This window comes from Silurus aristotelis (assembly GCF_946808225.1).
Source record: "Silurus aristotelis genome assembly, chromosome: 25".
NCBI classification, from domain to species: domain Eukaryota; kingdom Metazoa; phylum Chordata; class Actinopteri; order Siluriformes; family Siluridae; genus Silurus; species Silurus aristotelis.
In genome coordinates this window covers 11120411-11142183 of record NC_139598.1, presented here as the reverse complement: position 1 = coordinate 11142183, position 21773 = coordinate 11120411, and the positions used below count along the sequence as shown (strand labels likewise).

General features: G+C 38.3%; 1 long non-coding RNA gene across 1 annotated transcript in view; it reads right to left on the bottom strand.

Annotated features, from left to right (window-relative positions):
* Positions 1-16612: 16612 nt before the first annotated feature.
* LOC310720040 overlaps positions 16613-21773 on the bottom strand; it is a 17351-nt gene continuing 12190 nt past the window's right edge. The window contains exon 3 of the long non-coding RNA XR_014531639.1: positions 16613-17374. This is a non-coding gene — a long non-coding RNA (uncharacterized lncRNA). The remainder of the gene's footprint in view (positions 17375-21773) is intronic.

Below are 21773 nucleotides of genomic sequence, written 5' to 3'. Positions count from 1 at the left end.
CACAACACCCGCGGCCTTATTTGCACAATTCTTTTGAAGTAGTTGAAAATAAGGTTTTGGGCTCCTCATAATTTGAAGCAATAACATTAATCAAGTGTTTGACTCATTAATATCATTTTGGTAATAGATTGGCATGCTAAGAGTAACATTACAGTGTTTTCAAAAATTAGAATAAGACATTATAGCCATAATAAATCATACTTTGGATACTAAGTACATTTTAAGGGCAAATTTTTTTGCACTTTTATTCAAGTGAAAGTTTAAAGAGAGCACATTTACATTTACTGTAGTAATATTTACAGAATTTATCCCTACATTATCTCAAGTACATGGTTTGTGTACTTCGTCCATCACTGATTATTAGCAATGTACTAAAAAAATGGGCAAAAAGAAGAGGAAACACATAAGTGTAAAATACATAAGCTACTAATGGCAAGCAAATTGATAACAGCTATTTTTATTCCCAAAACAGCTTCCCCTCTCAGTGTGGTATCCAGGCACATAAAAGTAAATTCAAAATAAGCTTTTGACAGCCTGCTAATGAATCGCTGTAGGCCCATCTGCCTCAGTACAAACAGAAATGTGTATGGATCTTATGAACTGTTTCCACTGTCACTGTAAACAATAATTGTCAAACATATTTACTCACAATCGCTTTAGCAGATGTCACACTCTTTGTCTCTTCTTGGCCTTTTTATATGTCTACATTAAAGATATGCCACTTGCACCAGACTACACACATATACACACATATACATGCACACACCCTTTTGCAGTAGAATATTGAGCAGGTATTTGCAGGTGCTGCAGGGCATGGGGTGAGGGTTAGGGAGAGAGAGAGAGAGGTTGAGAAAGAGATTATCTGACCTTCTCATCAGGAGTGTGGCCTATCCCTACCCAAAGTGCCCTGGGGCAAAAGGGGGCAGCCTTGCCTTACAACCAGGCACCTCTTTATCACACTAATCTGTTAATTGTAGCAGCTCAATTGGTACTTGTTTTTTTTTTATTATTTCAGCCTACATTAGCTACATTGAAAACATCACATTAGCTCTATCACATTTTTCTCTTTTGCCTTTCACCCTAGATTTTTGTCCTTGAAATCAAATGTGGTGGATGCGTGTCATTTTGAAAAGAGTTATGTGCTCTTGCCCTTCACTGGATTTAATTCTCATGATTTCCATCATGCAACTATTCTTACATTTGCTGGTGAGTATTATTATAAGTAAATGAATCAAGAAAAAAAAAAAAAAAAAGTTGAGCTATTAGAATGAGCTATTAGAAATAGTAGCGTGAGCACAGTATTAGCCTAACTGTCTTATCACTATGTCATGTAGTATAGTGTGGAGACTGGGTGTCATAATTGGCATTGCTTGAACCAGATTTTTGAATTTTTTTGTAAAATTTACTTTTTTGTAAATGTTTACTCCCAAATCAGAATTATATTCAATATGTCTATTTGGTAAAAAGCAGTAGCAGTGAGTAGCAGATCAGCAGTGAAATCATTTTGCAGCGAATTTGTAGTGAAGCACATGTCCAGAGTTAGTTAAGATTATTCAACTATAGCTACCAGACAGTGTACATGCATGCACATATAAATTCATGTTCCTAAATCCATGAATGAATGAAGTATGTGAACAAACGTATAAATATAGTTTTGTGTGTGTGTGTGGGTGTGTGTGAGTGTGTGTTTATGGTTAATTGTTGCAAGAATGGGGCCATTATTCACCTTATGCATTCCTAATTTTGTTATTTGGGGCACATTTTTCTATTCTCTCTGAGGTACCTGACTTTATAATCATGCTATGTAAGTGTTCCTTTTTCATGTAATAAATTGCTTACTTGAAAAACGTTGTTAGTGTAACTATCTCAAACTATAAAACTCTGGATTTTGTAGTTACTCTAAATTAATAATGTTCTACAAAAAGATGCTGGTAAAAATATTTGCAATGTTTAATTTGCTTAATATAAATGAACATTGACAAAAATCCAGTAAAAATATCTTCACATAAATGACAGCGTTTTATCAGTCAAATGATAAACAGCATAATGACTATGAAGTACATTTGTAATTCAAAGCAGAACAGGATTTGAATGTAATGTTTTTCTGTGAGAAGCAAATATCCTTTCTGTGAGAAACTTATTTACTTTTAGTAATTATTCTAACACTAAATAATGGGGAAGAATTCAAACAAGGGTATCATACTAACTTTAAAAATGACATTGTGCTAAGCCTCAACAGTGCACTCAGGGAAAATCTCTTTGTTTTAGCACTGATCAGCTCTGGTGCAGCTGGACACATACCTTTATGACCACTACAACCCCCATAAATAGTGCAAACCTCAGATGGAGAACCCACCGAAGGGGCAATCAATCCATAAACTACACCAAGCCCATTACTGTCCATATAGGTGATAAGCTCCAGGAGGGCATCTCTTACTCTTACAAATACTGGGCTTTTCATATATGCAAATTCAGGACCTTCAAATCTCCTGGAAAGAAAAAATGATGTCACATTTCTAAGTATCACCATAGACAACTAAGATTCACAAGTCGAGGTGGAAATTTTATAAAATGTCATTATTTCAAAGGGGCATTAAGCATTGTGAAGGCAAGTGGGCACCCATATGTGTCAGCAGATGAGCTGCCAAGTGCCAGTTTTTTGAAGCAGTTTTTGGGTGGATCCAGAAGAACCTAGCGGTAAGAATCACACACCTATACATGATATGTAGTAATGAGTTTGTGCTCTCTTGTGGTGAACTATGAGAAGATAAAAAGGGGTACAAGGGCAGATCAACTCTGGGAGGGGGTAGTTTTTGTATTATTACCAACACTGTAAAAGAAATCCTGTAAAATTTACGGTAAAAAAAATGGCAACTGTGGTTGCCAGAAATCTACCATAAAGAATACAGTTAAGCTGGTACTTTACATTGTAAAAACATTGTCCTGTTAATTAACGGTAAAATACTGTCAGCTCAAGTAAATAAATTTTGTTTGAAGAAACTAACTATACTTAAACTGGACAATGGCTATTTGTTTATAAACTAATATTTATAATATTTAAATAATGTGAGCAAATAAAAATTCTGAATTTATTTTAAGTCCATGACTTACTTAATAATGTAAAATCATTAAAATTATCAATCTGAGTCAAATCTTTTATAGATTACAGCAGAATATATTTATGTGCAATTGAAACTAGTGAAGAGATTCTTACTGCATCAAGCCTACACAGTAACTGGTTTTATATAAAGCAACATACAGCATAACATCAACAGGTCTCTGTCTGTCCTTGACTTAAACACAGGCTCTACTCTCCTACACAATGGTAACAAAACACAAGAATTTGACTGTTAGGATTTACAGTATTTTGCTGTTTGTTTCCTGAGTTTACGGTAAACTACTGGCAGCAGTACACATTTAAACCCTTTAATCCCACAGCAAAATCCTTAGTTTTAGGCTTTTATGTGTCCACACAACAGAGTGTTGAAGTAACACTGAAGCAGTGATGAAGTTAATGAGATAATAAAGTGACTAATTAAATGAGGATTACATTTTGATAAACACTTGTGAACAAGCAGGATCACTGATGGAAAGAGAATCAAGAGCAGAGAAACAAAACTTACAGCCAAAGCCAAACAAGAAATCAACTGAAAATAAAACAAGATTTCAGCAGAGGATGATTAAATATCCCCCAAAACAGCAATACCAGCTTTACTTATTAAAAGCTCTAAATGAGACTTTAGGTGTTAAGGTGTACTTTTTTCTTTAAAGTCGCCATAATGGAGATCAGTGATTGCTTTAGTGTTTGCTCTTGAATCTTGACATTTAAAATGATTTTTTGGAAATAAAAGCAAAACAAATCAGATTAACATGAAAAAGTCTAGTAAAAAGTCATAAATAACTTCAAAATAAAACCAACTGAAGGAAATAGAAGGAACATTCAGCTGGAAAATTTCTGCTGCGATGCATGTTGGGAGTTTTGTACTATTCCACAACCCAGCATGCATTGCGGCATGAAAGTTTGCTAATAATCACCATTCTTGAGTTTCATGTGCTGATTCCTGATGTCTGTATGTCTAAATAGTGCTGTAGCTCTACTGGTTTTGTGCATGAAATTTTTTAAAAATCCTAAGGTTTGTCAAGTCACTTTGAAGTCATATTACTATCACAAGGAATAAGAAATAAATCGAAAACCACCCATAAAAAATATAAGTTTATTAGGTGATGATTATATCACCATCAATAGTTAACCAAAACCAAATTTTGGTTTGATCTTGTTCATGGTTTTTGCCCATAGCCGTGCCTAGTCCAAGTTATTTGTTGATTGATTATTGCCAGGACCTTAAACTAGTTTCTGCCAAGTTGAATAAAGTCACGTATACGTGCACTTGTGTCCATACCACAGGTGCATTACTGTCCCTGGCCAGATAAGACACTTTTTGGTTTCTGCTGTTTACATACTAACATCATTTTTTTGTTTGTTTCTTTTACTGTAGGTGGAAGAAGCACAAGAGGCAGATGTAACGCAAAAATCTGTGTTGTTTTCACTGAAGAATCAAAAATGTCTAGATCACACAGTACAAATGCTAATTAGAATAGAATTTCCATGGACACAGAACTGTTTAACTTTAAGCTAACACTTTATTTTCCTTGACTAAACTTGCCAAACCAATCAAATGATCCACAGAACCTCCAACTAGCTCAGATGAAAATCAAGTTTCGACAAATCCTGTGTAGTACATTATCTGGTTCTATGCTCATTTATAAGAAATGTATTTCTGCTTTTTATCTCCCTTGCAATTCAGGGCCATTCTTTTTTCACAATAATAACACCCAGTGATGAAACCAGACATTATATGTCATATATCTGGTTCAGGACACCGCTCCATGTAAATGCTTTTTGAAACATAACTATTCAAAGTAAAGCTTATCTGCTATGGATTTCATTTATTTACCTTGTATACTGCACTAATGCCTGTCTCACTTAAATGTGGCATATTTTATTATGATATAGAGAACTCTGGTTGGTGTACATAGGTTTTTACAAGTTAAAAGGAAGTCTGCACCCTGGAGGACTGTTTTATTATAACCGCTGTTTACCTTTGACAATACATTGTAAGTATTTTATTATTAAGTTTGGACAAATCATTTGCCTGCGGTTGAACGTATGCCATTGAAATGTTATCCTGTCACTGATCTTATTACTGCCAAGACAAACAAGAAGAAATCAATTTCATGGAGGAAAAAAAATTAAAGTATGTGGGAGGGAGAAAAAAAGGCAAGACAAATTAGATAAAAAAGATAAAGAAAAAAGTATATGCCATGCAGGTTCTTTCTATGCCCAAACAATTCTGACAAATATGGTGCACAATTTTCAGCAACAGGAAGTATGCTTTTCTCCCTGCAAGGCTCAGTCTTCTGCTTTAGATTGAAATACAGGCACATTAGATTTGAGAGTAGTATTCATTTTAAACACATTGTTTAGGCACTTAGATATGTTGTGTGTTCAGGAGACCAAGTGGAAAGGGAGTAAGGCCAGGAACATTGGAGGTGGCTTTAAACTGTTCTATCATGGTGTGGATGGAAAGAGAAATTGTGTAGGGGTGATTCTGAAGGAAGAGTACAGTAAGAGTGTAGTGGAGGTGAAGAGAGTTTCTGATAGGGTGATGATCAAGAAGCTGGAAGTTGAAGGGGCGATGATAAATGTCATCAGTGCTTATGCTCCACAAGTGGGTTGTGAGATGGAGGAGATCATTCTGGGGTGAGTTGGATGAAGTGGTAAAAGGTGTACCTAGGAATGAATGATTGGTGATTGGGGCGGATTTCAATGGGAATGTCGGTGAAGGGAGCAGAGGTGATGAGGAGGTGATGGGTAGGTATGGCTTTAAGGAGAGGAATGTGGAAGGGTGCACACAGGTGGTCAATGTTCTATGTAGGAGATGCAACCTGAAGGAGATTGGAGACTGTAAGGTGTTGGCAGGGGACAGAGTAGCAAAACAGCATTGGATGGTGGTCTGTAGGATGGTTTTGGAGGTTAAGAAGAAGAGAAGGAGAGTGAAGACTGAAAGAAGAATAAGATGGTGGAAACTGAAGGAGGAAGAGTGTAGTGTGAGATTCAGGGAAAAGGGTCAGACAGGGGCTCGGTGGTGGTGAAGAGGTGCTGGATGATTGAGCAACTACTGCAGAATTGATAAAGGAAGACAACTAGAAAGGTACATGGTGTGACATATGGAAATAGAAAGGAAGACAAAGAGACGTGGTGGTGGAATGAGGAAGTGCAGGAAAGCAAAAGGAGAAAGAAGTTGGCAAAACAGAAGTGGGATTGACAGAGAGATGAGAAACGTAGGCAGGAGTACAAGGAGATGCGGCAGCAGGTAAAGAGGGATGTGGCGAAAGCCAAGGAGAAGGCATATGAGGAGCTGTATGAGAAGTTGGACACTAAGGAAGGAGCAAAAGGATTTGTACCAATTGGCCAGGCAGAGGGACCGAGCTGGGAAGGATGTGCTGCAAGTTAGAGCAATAAAGGATGGAGATGGAAATGTGTTGACTAGTGAGGAGAGTGTGTTGAGAAGATGGAGGGAGTATTTTGAGAAGCTGATGAACGGGTAAAATGACAGAGAAAGAGAAGGTTGGATGGTGTGGAGCTGATGAAGCAGGAAGTGGATAGGATTAGTAAGGAGGAAGTGAGAGCAGCAATTAAGAGGATGGAGAGTGGAAAGTCGGTTGGACCAGATGACATATCATAAGCACGGAGATGTTTAGAAGAGATGGCAGTGGAGTTTTTAACAAGATTGTTTAACAGGATTTTGGAAGGTAAGAGGATGCCTGAGGAATGGAGAAGGAGTCTGCTGGTACCGATCTTTAAGAACAAGGGAAATGTGCAGACCTGCAGTAAATACAATGGAATTAAGTTAATCAGTCACACCATGAAGTTATGGGAAAGAGAAGTAGAAGCCAGGCTGAGAGAAGAGGTGACAATCTGTGAGCAACAGTATGGTTTCATGCTGAGGAAGAGAATCACAGATACATTATTTGCTTTGAGAATGTTGATGGAGAAGTATAGAGAATGTCCGAAGGAATTGCATTGTGTGTTTGTGGATTTAGAGAAAGCATACGACAGAATGCCAAGAGAGAAGTTGTGGTATTGTATTAGGAAGTCAGGTGTGTCAGAGAAGCATGTGAGGGTGGTGCAGGACATGTATGAGGACAGTGTGACAGCAGTGAAGTGTGCAGTAGGAACGACAGACTGGTTTAAGGTGGAGGTTAGACTGCATCAATGATCGGCTCTGAGCCCTTTCCTGTTTGGGTGGTGATGGACAGGTGGACAGTTGAGGTCAGACAGGAGTCTCCATGGACTATGATGTTTGCGGATGATATTGTTATTTGTGGTGAGATTAGGGAACAGTTGAGAATAGTCTAGAGAGGTGGAGGTACACGCTGGAGAGAAGAGGAATGAAAGTCAGTAGGAGCAATACAGAGTACATGTGTGTGAATGAGAGGAAGGGCAGTGAAGTGGTGCAGTTGCAGGGAGAAGAGGTGGAGAAGGTGGAGGAGTTCAGGTACCTGGGGTCAGCAGTGCAAAGTAATGGAAAGTGTGTTAGAGAAGTGAAGAAAAGAGTGCAGGCAAGGTGGAGTGGGTGGAGAAGAGTGGCAGGAGTGATTTGTGATAGAAGCGTATCTGCAAGAGTGAAATGGAAAGTTTATAGGACTGTGGTGAGACCTGCAATGTTGTATGGTTTAGAGACAGTGGCACTGAGTAAAGGACAGGAGGCGGAGCTGGAGGTAGCAGAGCTGAAAATGTTGAGGTTTTCATTGGGAGTGACAAGGATAGACAGGATTAGAAATTAGTTTATTAGAGGGACAGCGCATGTAGGACGTTTTGGAGACAAGGTGAGGGAGGCGAGACTGAGATGGTTTGGACATGTTCAGAGCAGGGACATGGGGTATATCGGTAGGAGAATGCTGAGAATGGAGCCACCAAGAAGGAGGAAAAGAGGAAGATCAAGGATGCGGTTTATGGATCTGGTGAAGGAAGACATGCAGATAGTTGGGTTGAAAGAAGCAGATGAAGAGAACAGAGGGGTATGGAGACGGATAAACCACTGTGGCGACCCCTAATTGGAGAAGCCGAAAGAAGAAGAAGAAGAAGAAGAAGAAAAAGTTTAGGCACTTAGTCTTGTCAGAAACACAACCAAACCCAAGCTCTTACTCTAACTATACCAATATACCAAATCTGTCCTTCAGAGAGAGCTTCCAACTGCTACGTGCTGACATTTAAGCAACCTTTAAGTAAAAGAAGGCACCTAAGCATGCCGTTTTTGTTCGGAATACATACTGTAACAGTGATACAGAATATCTGAAAGTTTAAAGCAAATCAACTTATTAGTGTATGCCACCATATTCACAATTGGCAACAAACCTGTCTGCACACTCATTATTAAAGAAATATAATTTAGACATAACTGCTGTTTCTGAAAGTTCATTGAAAATGATGTATACTAAATTGTGGAGAAAAGTGAAATGTTGATCAAAAAGGTGAACAACAAGCTGATGTCAGATTTACTGTTTGTAGACATTCATGCCTTGTTGCCTTTGTAATCGCACATGCAGATTTAAGGGAAGTATGAAATACATTTACATTTACATTTGCGGCATTCAGCAGACGCCCTTATCCAGGGCGACGTACAAAAGTGCTTCGAGTCTCTAGCAATGAATAAATCTACACTGGTACGCAAGATTACAAACTTAATATAAATATAACTCGGATTATAAATAGAGTTCACAGTACAGATACCATAGATATGTTATTAAAACAAGTGTTTTTAAGCATAATTTAACTTAATTTTACTACATTTCTTGAACACTGTGGCACAGGTGGTATAATTATATACACTCACAAAATGCCATTTGCAACACTTTACAACTCATTCATGCAAATATCCAATCATACAACCAAATGGGAGCAATATATAACCATACAGGCTTCACTTAAAGTTCACATACAGTACCAGACAGGGTTACAAACAGGCAGGTATGGACCAGGTCACATTTTAGCTCTTTTATTGCACCTAGTGTTAAGCAATAGGAACTACAACAATACTCACTCCATGACCGTTTTGTTTGTAAGTGGGGGAGGAGCAGTGAACAGAATTGTGAATGGTATTAGCTTTTCTGTATTCATCTCACACCCTGTAATAATTATAAAGGGAACCACACCTGTGGGTATTTGTCTGTGCTGAGGGCACAGACTTCTAGATCAGACAAGATATTTTTATTTTTTCAATGAAAATTTCGGAACATATTTGTGTATATATATTGCCAGTATATCTAAACACACCCCATTTTAATGAAAAAATAAAGTTAATAACATTTTTTGAGAAAAAGTGTTTCTTACCATTATGCAATGCAATGATTTGAAATTCTATTTAATTATAGTGCTTAAACTTTGCCTTTCCTTTGATGTGCACACGTGCACTTGATGGACTGACTTAGGATCATGTTGGACATAGTGTGCTGGAAAATGATGTTACATACTTTGGAGATATGACAGTCAAACCAGCATACATTCACAAACATGCCTTAAAGCATACAAGCTTGAGATCGCACACATAGGCTCACAGGTAGACACACCCATGCACCAGCCCCAACATCTACAGCACATGTTCATCTGAAAAACATGCCCAGAAAGACACACAAACTGCACCACCACAAAAAAGCAAGTTCTTGCTTCATGAATATGTGTATTTGTATGGACATTTGTACTTAAATGCACATAAATGCATTGGGCATAAACATACTCTGTGTGAACTGTCGGCTCCCACACTTTTACAGTAAGACTGAGACCATAAATTAGCCTATGGATGCACAATCAAATTCCTGGCAAAAATCCATTGCACACATAGACAGAGACAGATAGAGATGACCAAACATATGGAAAGAAATGTTGATAAAAACAGAAGTATGAGTTAATGCAAAATTAACAATTTAATCAGTGGTACACCATGATATGACCTGGCCAAGTGCCCTTCATACCTCTGTTTTAGTATGCGAAGCTGCAGATATGTTCGATACCTTTTAAACTCCCAGAACTCATCAGCAGTTCAGACTTACATTGCCAAGATTTTCCACCCAGCTTCAGCCAGTTATTGAATAATACAGACAATAATAATAATAATAATAATAATATGTATTTGATGTAATCTGTATTTAATATAAACTTCCTCAAAATTTTATTAATTTTTGTTTTTTTGAAGAATGCATAGATTGTCCTTCAAATAATTTGCAGTGCAAACTTATTCATCAACTTTTAGTTTTTATCATTTTATACGGGTAGCAATGCTGTAGGATTCTACTGAAAATTATTCTCCTGAAGAAACAAATCGAAGAACTCTTTGGAGAGCCTTAACAAGAACGACAGACAGACAGACAGACAGACAGATAGACAGACAGATAGATATATAGATAGATAGATAGATAGATAGATAGATAGATAGATAGATAGATAGATAGATAGATAGATAGATAGATAGATAGATAGATAGATAGATAGATAGATAGATAATATGACATTTGCAGTAACAATGTTTTGGTGAACACACTAGACTTGATGAGTAAACACTTATTTACCACATTATTTAAACATGATATTATAGATATGTATGATGTATATGCATTGTTTGCCCTGTATGGGCTTTTGCATTTTTTTCTTATTTTTTATTTCTATGCATTATAAGACAATAGTCTCAGCAAAGACGATAAAAACATGTGACCTTGTATGCAAATCTGACTTGATTAACCAGCTCCACTGCTCTTTAATAGTCAGTTTGTGTGTGTGTGTGTGTGTGTGTGTGTGTGTGTGTGTGTGTGTGTGTGTGTGTGTGTGTGTGTGTGTGTGAGAGAGAGAGAGAGGGAGTGAGAGAGGGAGAGAGAAAGAGAGAGAGAGAGGGAGAGAAAGAGAGAGAGAGAGAGAGAGAGAGAGAGAGAGAGAGAGAGAGAGAGAGAGAGAGAGAGAGTTAAAGATACACCCATGCAGGCAGGTGTCACACAAACTAGCTGACAGTTTGACTTCAAAGAAAGAAGATCCCCCCTCTCTCTTTTTTACACACACACACACACACACACACACACACACACACACACACACACACACACACACACACACACACACACACACACACACACACACACACAACCATTGAAGACACAACTGCTTAAGGAGAATAGAATGTAATAAAAAAATCTAACAATATCACAATTGTGCAGTTATGTACATGTATGCTTCCTGACTATATAAATATATATAAATATAATACAGTGGTATATTTGTTTAGGCCAATAAAATGTCAGATCATGCTCATTGAACATCAACAGTATGGGATTTAATAAGGACACAGTGGAACATCCAGATCACAGATCACATACTCATCTTTAAAATACAGAAGTAAAACAATGCAGGTAAAATGGGCAAAAATTAATCTATGCTTACATCTTCAAACTGGATCATTTGAATATTGTCGTTTCAAAATTACCAGCTTTTGAAGTGAAACACCTGAATAATAAGTTATTTTTCTAGTTTACTATTCGTTATGCAATAATTCTGACTTCAAACATATGCCTCAAGTGTATGTCTGTCATTACCTCACACAGACCTATAAGCCCTCATTCACTAACCAGAGGCAGAACTACGAGTAACCGCATCTACCCTTTACTGTTACTGTAACTTAAACAGTGATATTAGGTGCGCTCTGGAACTTCTTCTTCTTCTTCTTCTTCTTCTTCTTCTTCTTCTGGCTTCTCCCATTAGGGGTCGCCACAGCAGACCATCCGTCTCCAAATCCCCCTGTGCTTTACATCTGCCGCTTTCAAACCAACTACCTACATGTCTTCCCTTACCACATACATAAACCACCTCCTTTGCCTTCCTCTTTTCCTCCTTCCTGGTGGCTCCATCCTCGGCATTCTCCTACCGATATACCCCATGTTCATCCTATGCACATGTCCAAACCATCTCAATCACACCTCCCTCACCTTGTCTCCAAAACGTACTAAATGCGCTGTCAATCTAATAAACTTGTTTGTAATTTTGTCCATCCTCATCACTCCCAATAAAAATCTTAACATCTTCAACTCTGCTACCTCCAGCTCCACTCTTGTGTTTTTAGTCAATGTCACTGTCTCTAAACTATACAACATCGCAGGTCTCACCACAGTTCTATAAACTTTCCCTTTCACTCTTGCAGATACCCTTCTATAACAAATCACTTCTGTGACTCTTCTCTACCCACTCCACCCTGCCTTCACTCTTTTTTTCACTTCTCTAACACAATCTCCATTACTTTGCACTATTGACCCCAGTTGGAGGAGTTTAGGTACCTAAATTCCTCCAACTTTACCACCTCTTTTAGTCAAATAAAGTTAAGTCAAGTTTATATTTATAACACTTTTCACAACAGACATTGTCTCAAAGCAGCTTTACAGAATTTAACAGTTAAGGTAACCGATGTGTATTTATCCCTGATGAGCAAGCTATGTCGACTGAGGCAAGGAAAAACTCCCTTAGATGTTATGAGGAAGAAACCTTGAAAAGAACCAGACTCAAAAGGGGAACCCATCCTCATTTGGGTGAAACCAAGAGTGGTATTATAGTCTGCATATAGTCTGCACTGCATTCCTACTCATTCACACACATGTACTCTGTCTTTCTCCTACTGACTTTTATTAAACTTCTCTACAGCATGTAACTCCAGCTCTTCAGGCTCTTCTGAACCTGCTCCCTACTCTCACCACAAATCACAATATCATCCGCAAACATCATAGTCCACAAAGACTCCTTCTGACCTCGTCCCTCAACCTGTCCATCACCACTGCAAACAGGAAAGGGCTCAGAGCCGATCCCTGATGCAGTCCAACCTCCACCTTAAACCACTTAAACATTTTTTTTATTTTCTATTTGCAGTTGTCACACCAAGTACCTTTCTAGCTGTCTCCCTTATCACTTCTGCAGTAGTTGCCCAATCATCCAACACCTCTTCACCACCACCACCGAGCCACTGTCTGACCTCTTCCCTGAACCTCACACTACAGTCTTCCTCCTTCAGTTTCCACCATCTTATTCTTCTTTCAGCCCTCACTCTCTTCCTCTTCTTCTTCACCTCCAAAACCACCCTACAGACCACCATCTGATGCTGTCTAGCTACACTATCCCCTGCCAACACCTTACAGTCTCCAATGTCCTTTAGGATGCATCTACTACATAGAACATAATCCATCTGTGTGCACATTTCTCCACTCTTATACGTCACCCTATGCTCCTCCTTCTTCTTAAAATAAGTATTTATTTTAGTATAAGTATTTCCATCCTTTAAGCAAAATCTACCACCATCTGCCCTTCTACGTTGCTCTCCTTAAGACCATACCAACCCATCACCTCCTCATCTCCTCTGTTCTCTTCACCTACATGCCCATTAAAGTCTGCCTCAGTCACCAATCGTTCATTTCTAGGTGCACCTTCTACCACTTCACTCCAGAATTTTTCCTTCTCAGGCACTGATGATATTTATTATCACCCCTTTAACTTTCAGCTTTACATTCATCACCCTATCAGAAACTCTTTTCACCTCTACTACATTCTCCTTCAGAATCACCCCTACACCATTTTTTTTCCATCCAAACCATGAAAGAACAGTTAAAACCCACCTCAAATGTTTCTGGCCTTACACCCTTTCCACTTGGTCTCCTGAACACACACCATATCTACCTTTTTCCTCTCCATCATATCAGCTATCTCTTTTCTTTTCCAGTCATAGTACCAACATTTAAAGTACCCATCCGAACCTCCACTCTACTAGATTTAACCTTTTTCTGCTGTCTCTGTAGATGTCTTCCTCCTCTTCTTCTCCTCCTTTGGCCAACAGTAGCCCAATTTCCACCGGTACCCTGTTGGCTAACAACACCTGTGGCGGTCGTTGGTAACCCAGGCCTCAAACCAATCCTTGGGACCGGCACTAAGAGTGCACTGGCTTGGGCAACTCTAATGGCAGGTTTAGGTGGACTCTGGTACTACGAGTCTGATCTTATTTCAGCTTCAGCCTCCCATTACTCTCTCAACATTCTGGCATTAATCAAGTGCTGGAAATCTCTGTCTATTCTCCATACTCCATGTAAAACCGGCAGGGGTGGCAGCACAAATTTGTTGTTGTCTCGAAGACAATGCTTTATATCTCTCAATCATTTATCATATTTTGAATTTCATGCTGTTACTGGTACCTCTAAAATCAAGCTCTGCATCACTGTAATCTACCGTACTGTCCGCCTTTTCTCTCATTTGTGTTGCTTCTCACTGACATTTAACAGCTGCACCTGACACACAAGGGAATGTTAATGCCCTTGACCTGGTTTTCAGCCACCCCTGAAGTTTTTGCTACCCTCTATGATGAGGATATTGGTAAAATCTGCCAGACACTCATCTTTACCTCAACTTGTACAATTGTACACAAGGTTTTCCTTATTTCTTACTAACTCTTTCTCTAATCGATCAACAGAAGAGATCATGCAAGTCATATTGTCCTGTAATCCCACCACCTGTCCACTGTATCCAACATGTTTTACAGTCTTCTGGTAATCTCACAAGATGGCCTTCCCTTCATCATTACCATCATCAGTGGCTTCATAACAGAAGCTGCATGCTGCTAGATCTGTCACCAGTCCTTATCCTCCTTGACCCATCTGCAGCATTCATGATAGATAACCACATGACTAGTTTGACCAACCTAAAGAGTCTTTGAATTCCTGTTACAGCTTGCCTTTGCTTGGCTTCCTACATGGAAGATTGCCCATATCTGGTGACATGGAGAGGATCCATACCTGCTCCACACAGACTCTCCACTGGTGTCCCACAAGAGCCAGTACCCAGTCCTCTCCTGTTCTCAATTAATACTGATTATCTTGTTGAGGTCATATCCTCACATGGGTTTTATATATTACATGGGTATTACACATGGGTTTAATATATTATATATTTTTACATATTATGTGACTTTCAACTAATACTCTCCAGACACTCTTGTTTCACAGCATATCGGGGAGATATCTTATCATAGAAGACAACTCATAAACTGAAGCTTAATCCCACCAAAATAAACTGCTGTTCATTGTATTTGATTTATTTCTACATTAAGATCTTGTGATCTCTATTGACAACTCTCTGACATTCAGTCATTCAGTCACTGTAACAACCCTGAGGTAAAAATTGACAATCATTGTCATTTTCATCTCACACTGCTAATAGAACATGATTATGTTGATTTCTCCTTTACAACATTAGGATAATCCATCTGTTCCTGTCCACATAGGTGCTTGATCACTCCATTGTCATCTCAAGACTGGGCCACTGCAGCTTTATCCTTACAAGTCTGCCTCTGAAACTCCTGGCAGGTTTGTCTGCAACTGATCCAGAATGCTTTATCTGCAACAGAACCAGAATGTTGCTGAACAAACTGTTTTCAACATTCCTAGATTTTTCACACCACCCCACTGCTACATTCCCTCCATCAGCTTTCTGTAGGTGCCCACGTCATATTTCAAACATTGATGCTTGTCTACAAAGTCAAAAACAGACCAGCACCTCTCTAATTTTTTAGGGCTTATCTCACCCAGCCCTGCACTACATTTCCTCTAATCCTCAACCACTGCTTGACTTGTCCACCCATCTCTCTGGATACAGTGAAGGCATGCTTCTAGATTTTTCTCTGTTCTGGCACCAAGGTGGTGGAATCCACTTGTTGTCTGAACGGCTAAGTCTTTAGCAGTCTTTAAGTGGCATCAAAAGACCTACCTTGTGCAGAAAATCCTGAATTTGCACCTCTTTTTAAAAATAATCTTTGTATCTATTTTCTCTCCCAACAGAGATTTAAATAGATAGTATTCTTATTCTGTGTCCTAATTAACCAGCATTAGAATGTATTCATTGATGGAGACTTCAAAGCACTTTGTAAGTTGCTCTGGATAAGAGTGTTTGCCAAATACAATGAATGTAGATGTAAATGTAATAAGAATAGCATGCCTGTAAAGCATGCGTATTTGTATTTTTTTTTCCCTGTGCCCTGCTGTCTGAGGCTATTTACTCTAAAGCAGTGAATAGATTTGAAGATGTGGGGTGAAAAGACAAAGAGCAGGATAATAGCCTGGAGCTACCATGCTTAAAGTCATGCCATTTCCCGTCATGTCAGCCAGTTCCAAATAAGTTACTTATAAGCATTTATTGATGCACAAGGGTGGCATCTGCTCTTCTGCTCTGGATGCAGTTAACCCAAACCTTATAATTCATTCAAATATTGAACTTCTTCCTTGTCACTTGGTTGTTTTTGCAAATTTAAAAACATAAATCTTCTAAATGCCATAATTAAAGTGATTAAATATTTGTAATGATATTTGCCATGATTCCGCTATGGCAATGAGAAACAGTGAAAAGCATAGATTGAAAACACAACAACAACAACGACAACAACAAAAATAATAATAATAATTAGAAGAAGAAGAAGAAGAAGAAGAAGAAGAAGAAGAAGAAGAAGAAGAGGAAGAAGAAAACGTTAAACAAAAGTAAAAACACATTTAAATCTTTGCTTTGACAAATAGAATTGAAGCATAAGCATTAAGTAAGGGACAGTGCAGGAAGGGACAATCATAAGGAACTGAAACTGGCAGAGGTTGTATCTGAGATATTTCTTTTAAATGCCTGCACATAATTTTTTTAATGCATATTTTGGCACAGATTGTGTTTGTGTTTATTCATGAACACACAAAATTCTATTCTATATAAGATGATGGATTTTTACAGTTAGCTTTGGGCTACAGCGTTGGCATTCTTAGATATTTGTGAAATGTTTTGTGGTCTTGACATGACAGAATGTGTTTCTTGTGCATTATATTTAAAAAAAGCTACTGCTGACTTTATTATGGGCGAAAATTTACATTTGTATGTAGGTGGATTTCCAGAACTTGACAGATGAGGCAAACTTATTTTGGACATTTTAGCTTGAGTCAGAGGCTGTGTGACTATCGTTAAACCCCAGGAGTGGAAACACCCACTAAGTAGTATGGATCAAGCCTAGGCCAGTTCTGTCAAATCATATAGTTCATCAGCAGGAGCTCAGTAGGCTGAGATGTGACCAAAGCCACCATCCCCTTCAAACAATAGGCAATAGTCTACAGGACATGGCTAAGCAGCTGGGCGTCACATATCCTTAATGGGGGCAGAGGCCCTCCAGACAATCCCACAATGCATTATCTGTTCCTTTAAGCACTGGAAGGTTGTCAGGGGGTAGAGGGCTGGCAATCATGTGGTGACTTATGTGGGCAGGCATCACCAGCAGCTGAACTGAGAAAAAGAGAGCAGTTATATGTTAAAGGAGTCAGGGTGGGGAAGCTTGTAAAGAAAGCATCACATTCTCATGCATTGTACAGAAGGACAAAGAAACCTCATTTTGGCTGATTGATGCTGAATTTGCAAAGTGGAAGGTAAATAGAGTGCATGTCATGTTAAATGAATATAAGCAGAAAGTAGCTTTACAAACATTTATCACACAGTATTGGATTAAAACATTGTCTTATCTACAGTGATATTGATATGTTGTTAGTTGACTGAGCGCCATCTGTCAATTGGAAAATAATACTTTCTTAAGCAGTTCAGTATCAATATCTGTATTAACTATAAAGGAAATTTGCCTCCACTATCATTTCAAGTTTAAGCAGACACAAATGTACTCATATACTCTATTTTAGTCACTCTCCCCAAGTTCTAGCATGTAGCATGTACTTGTTAAGTTCCCACATTTACCAGCATTTGCAATTCCCTGTTACTGATCACTGAGTACGCTTAGGTGTATAGACTTTTTTCTGTCCTTCTGAGGAAACTATTAATTGCTCTATGTAGAACCCACCCACAGAGGGTTTCCTTTTCAGAAAAATCCAATTAACAGCCATTCACTGGACCATTGAAAACCCCTCTCAGAGTGTTAGAACCATAACCCGAATTATCTGTATTTATATGCACTTTATGTATGATTCAAACCTAATTTATGAATATTATGGGGAACACTTTTTGTTATTGTTGCTGTAATAATGGGTGCCTTGTAACTGCTGTCAGAGTTTAACATGTAGCTAACATTCATGACATTACAATGCTTGTTCCTATAGTGAGAGCATTAAGATCCAATTTAAAATGATTCCACAGAGTATTTTGAATAGAACAGAAACCTGGAAGAAAAAATCTACAGGACCCTTGGGGTACTAGTGTGATTTTACACTTGCTCCTGTATGTCTAGAAAGGTAAAAGCACACATTTGTGCAGAATGTCTATGAATGCTTTAACATTAAAAGGTCCTTTAACTGGAACTAAGAGGCCTAGCTTAAACCTGTTCCAGCATGACATATGATTTTGATAACCTGGTATCCACATCTTTTTTTTAATAATATAATGTACTGTCTGTATGCGTGCCATATTAGCAAATGTATAAGAGAACAGGATGCTAAAAGAAAAATGTACGTTGCATATTTCAATGCCTATCCCAACCTCACTAACCACTCTGAAAACTCTACCTCATTGGGTTTGTTTATTTATAAGACTAGCTGTCTAAGCCCATGGAGAGTTTGTTGTGTCGCATGCAATGAATTAGCACTGAATATATGGGAAAGAAAACACAAATTATTGAAATGATTAAAAAATTACTTACAAACTATGCTTCCATTTTACAGATTTAGACAGTTTTGCTACGATGAAATGTTAACCAAGTAATGTTAACCCCCCCAATTAACACAAAGGAGTGTCCTTCTATTATTAAGTATCTTTTCTAAAACTATATAAAATGTCACAGCCTTTCCTCTCACCTTTTTTTACTAATCTGTGGACACTGCAGAAAGCCTCAAACAAGATGTTCAATGCTCAGACAGGGTTCATGGCAAGTTCAGCCTGTCTTTAACCACAATCTTATGATCATATTTTGATGGCACATTAACCTTTTCTTTAGGAGTGTGTAGCAGAGTGATGGATCCAATTCAAGTTGGTACTGAGAGTAATATGGAGTGATGAATTTCTGATACTTCAATCCCAAATAGAAGTATGGTCCTCCTGTCACCCGCTGTCGTATCACTTCAAAAAAGGAAGTGAATAGATTAGGTAGACATCTATCATGATTTTGTCAGATCCTGACCCCATTACAATTAGAAGCACAGATGTCGTTTCAATGAGCACTATGTTCATAGCATGGTTATACCTTTATTCTTTTCTTTCCTTTCTCTTAGGGTTTCCATATTAGTGATTTAATATTTTGTGTTTTTCTCTTTCCAATATTCATCTAACCTCTTCCATCTTTTCTATGCTCACTTTTTTCTCCATAAGGACAATAGCCACCCAAGACAGCCAAGCTCTGGGACCAATTTTTGTCAGGACAATGAAAAGATGGAGCTCTCCACTTGGACATGAGATCTAGGATTACACACTCTTAAGATGAAATGACCCAGAGCTTCTTAATCTATAGCCCTGCCAGTCCGACCCTTAGAAACACATACTCCTGACACATAACATAACTGTAAAAGGGTGTCTTGTTAGCATTTTTTTCTTTTTGTTTTGTTTTTCTTATGATGGCCAGAATGGAAGGTTACTCGGTCACATTTAGGCCATCTAAAGGCTACACAAAATATAGTAATAAATACTTTAATATTTCTTAAATATCACAGATTCTTAGAACTTAAAGGCATTGATTCCTACGTTATATTCCTAGCTGTCCTGAACTCAGCCAAAAATATTGTCTTTATCCATGTGTGGTTAGGACAGTGGGAGAGACAAGAAAATAGACTACTCATGACTCATCACTTTAACACTGTTTCTTAATTACCCCCACATTGGACCAGACTACCCCCTCAAGAGCTTCCTTCTAGGAAGCCCCATTGTGTGAGTGAGCAGCATATGCTTTGAGTTAACCTCTGCGACAGGCCCTTCCCTAACCCTGTCTATCCATCAAGGTGCCCCCCTTCTTGGCCAGCCCTTAGTCACGCCACATTGGGGCAACAATTCTTTAGCCGTGGTGGCTAATTCACATGGGTGACTCTCTGGTGGGACCAAAGCAAATCCTAGAGGCCCAGTGGCTCCGACCAAAGCCTGACCATCCCAGGAGGGCATCCACAGGAACCTCTGGAGCTCTGACTAGCACAATCCTAATGCTGTGCTAAGACAAAGGAGTAATTGTAGTTCCTTATGGGGAGACTAGGACGCCACATGTTTCTTTCCCATAATTATCAATCTGGCAGGCAACTCTGTACTCTCAAAGCAGTGACAAGATCTTAGAGATATCAGATAAACATTGATGGTGGTCTCAGAAACAGTGAGAAATCATTGTTGGATATAGACTGGCAGATCTGTGAACGGACTTATTAATGAGGCAGCAAAAACAAAAATGACTTAACAACTGCTTTATATATACTACAGAATAATTACATAAGATCAATTTCTTATGTGATTATTTTCATTTACATTTACATTTACATTTGTGGCATTGAGCAGACGCTCTTTTCCAGAGTGATGTACAAAAATGCTTTGAGTCTCCATCAATGTATAAATCTACACTGGTATGCTAGATTACAATTGAAGATACATCAGTCTTTTTTAAACAAAGCAAAATTATTCATCTTTTTTTATTTATAATTGATATTATGAATAAAGACTCTTATTTTAAAGGCTGTTATTATACAGTAGGATTAGTATGTTAAATTAGTATGTTTGACCTCAAAGCTGCTGAATACCTTTGGGATGAATTGGATCTCTGACTGCACCCCAGGCCTCACCCTACATCAGTATCTGACTTAACTAACACTCTTGTAGCTGAATGAGCAGAAATCTCCACAACCACACAACATAATATTGCACATATTACTGCATTACTGCAATATCTTCTTATGTGCACACTGTCATAAAAAGGGGAACATAACAAATATTAAAAACTCTAAATTTAAAATTATTTTAAAGGACTTTAATTTTCACTGAAATGGAAGAAGAGGCATTCATTTGAAAGGAAGCACCTTTTATTATTATTTTATTACAAATTAAATTGAACCCAGCCATTAAGGTTGCACAAGCCAGTGCACTCTTCCCAAGCCCGAATAAATGGGGAGGGTTGCGTAAGGAAGGGCATCCAGCGTAAAACGTGCCAAACCGAACATGCGGATCACGAATACAGATGATCCGCTGTGGCGACCCCTAATAGGAGAAGCCAAAAGAAAGTTTTTATTACAAATCAAATTGAGGTAGCTAGTCAGCTAGTCAACATGCTATTAAGTAACCTTGATTTTTTTAGGATCAGCAAAATAAACAGAACATTTAGCCATGTTGTCTTCAAAATGTCACTTAATAGACATTAATATCTTGCATATAGAACTGTTATATAAGCAATTTTGCACTTGTCCTGATATTGATCTCACCCTGTGGGCTTGTGTCTATGGCAAATCACAACTATGTTAATATTCGGTATAACCGTACTCTTCCTTGTGCAATATTGCTTAAATATATAAGCATAATGTTTCCCAGTCAACACTTCATAGAAATCTCTCTATTTATATGTGTAGCGGTCTATACAGACACTTAATGGATTTCATGTTCTGGGCTCTTGATGTTAATGTTACTTGCACACAATCCTCCTTCTATTGTATTACATTGCATGCTTGTAGCTATGATGAGGCAGTAAAGTCATTGACTACCCTTCACTAGAGAAGCTGCTGATAATTAA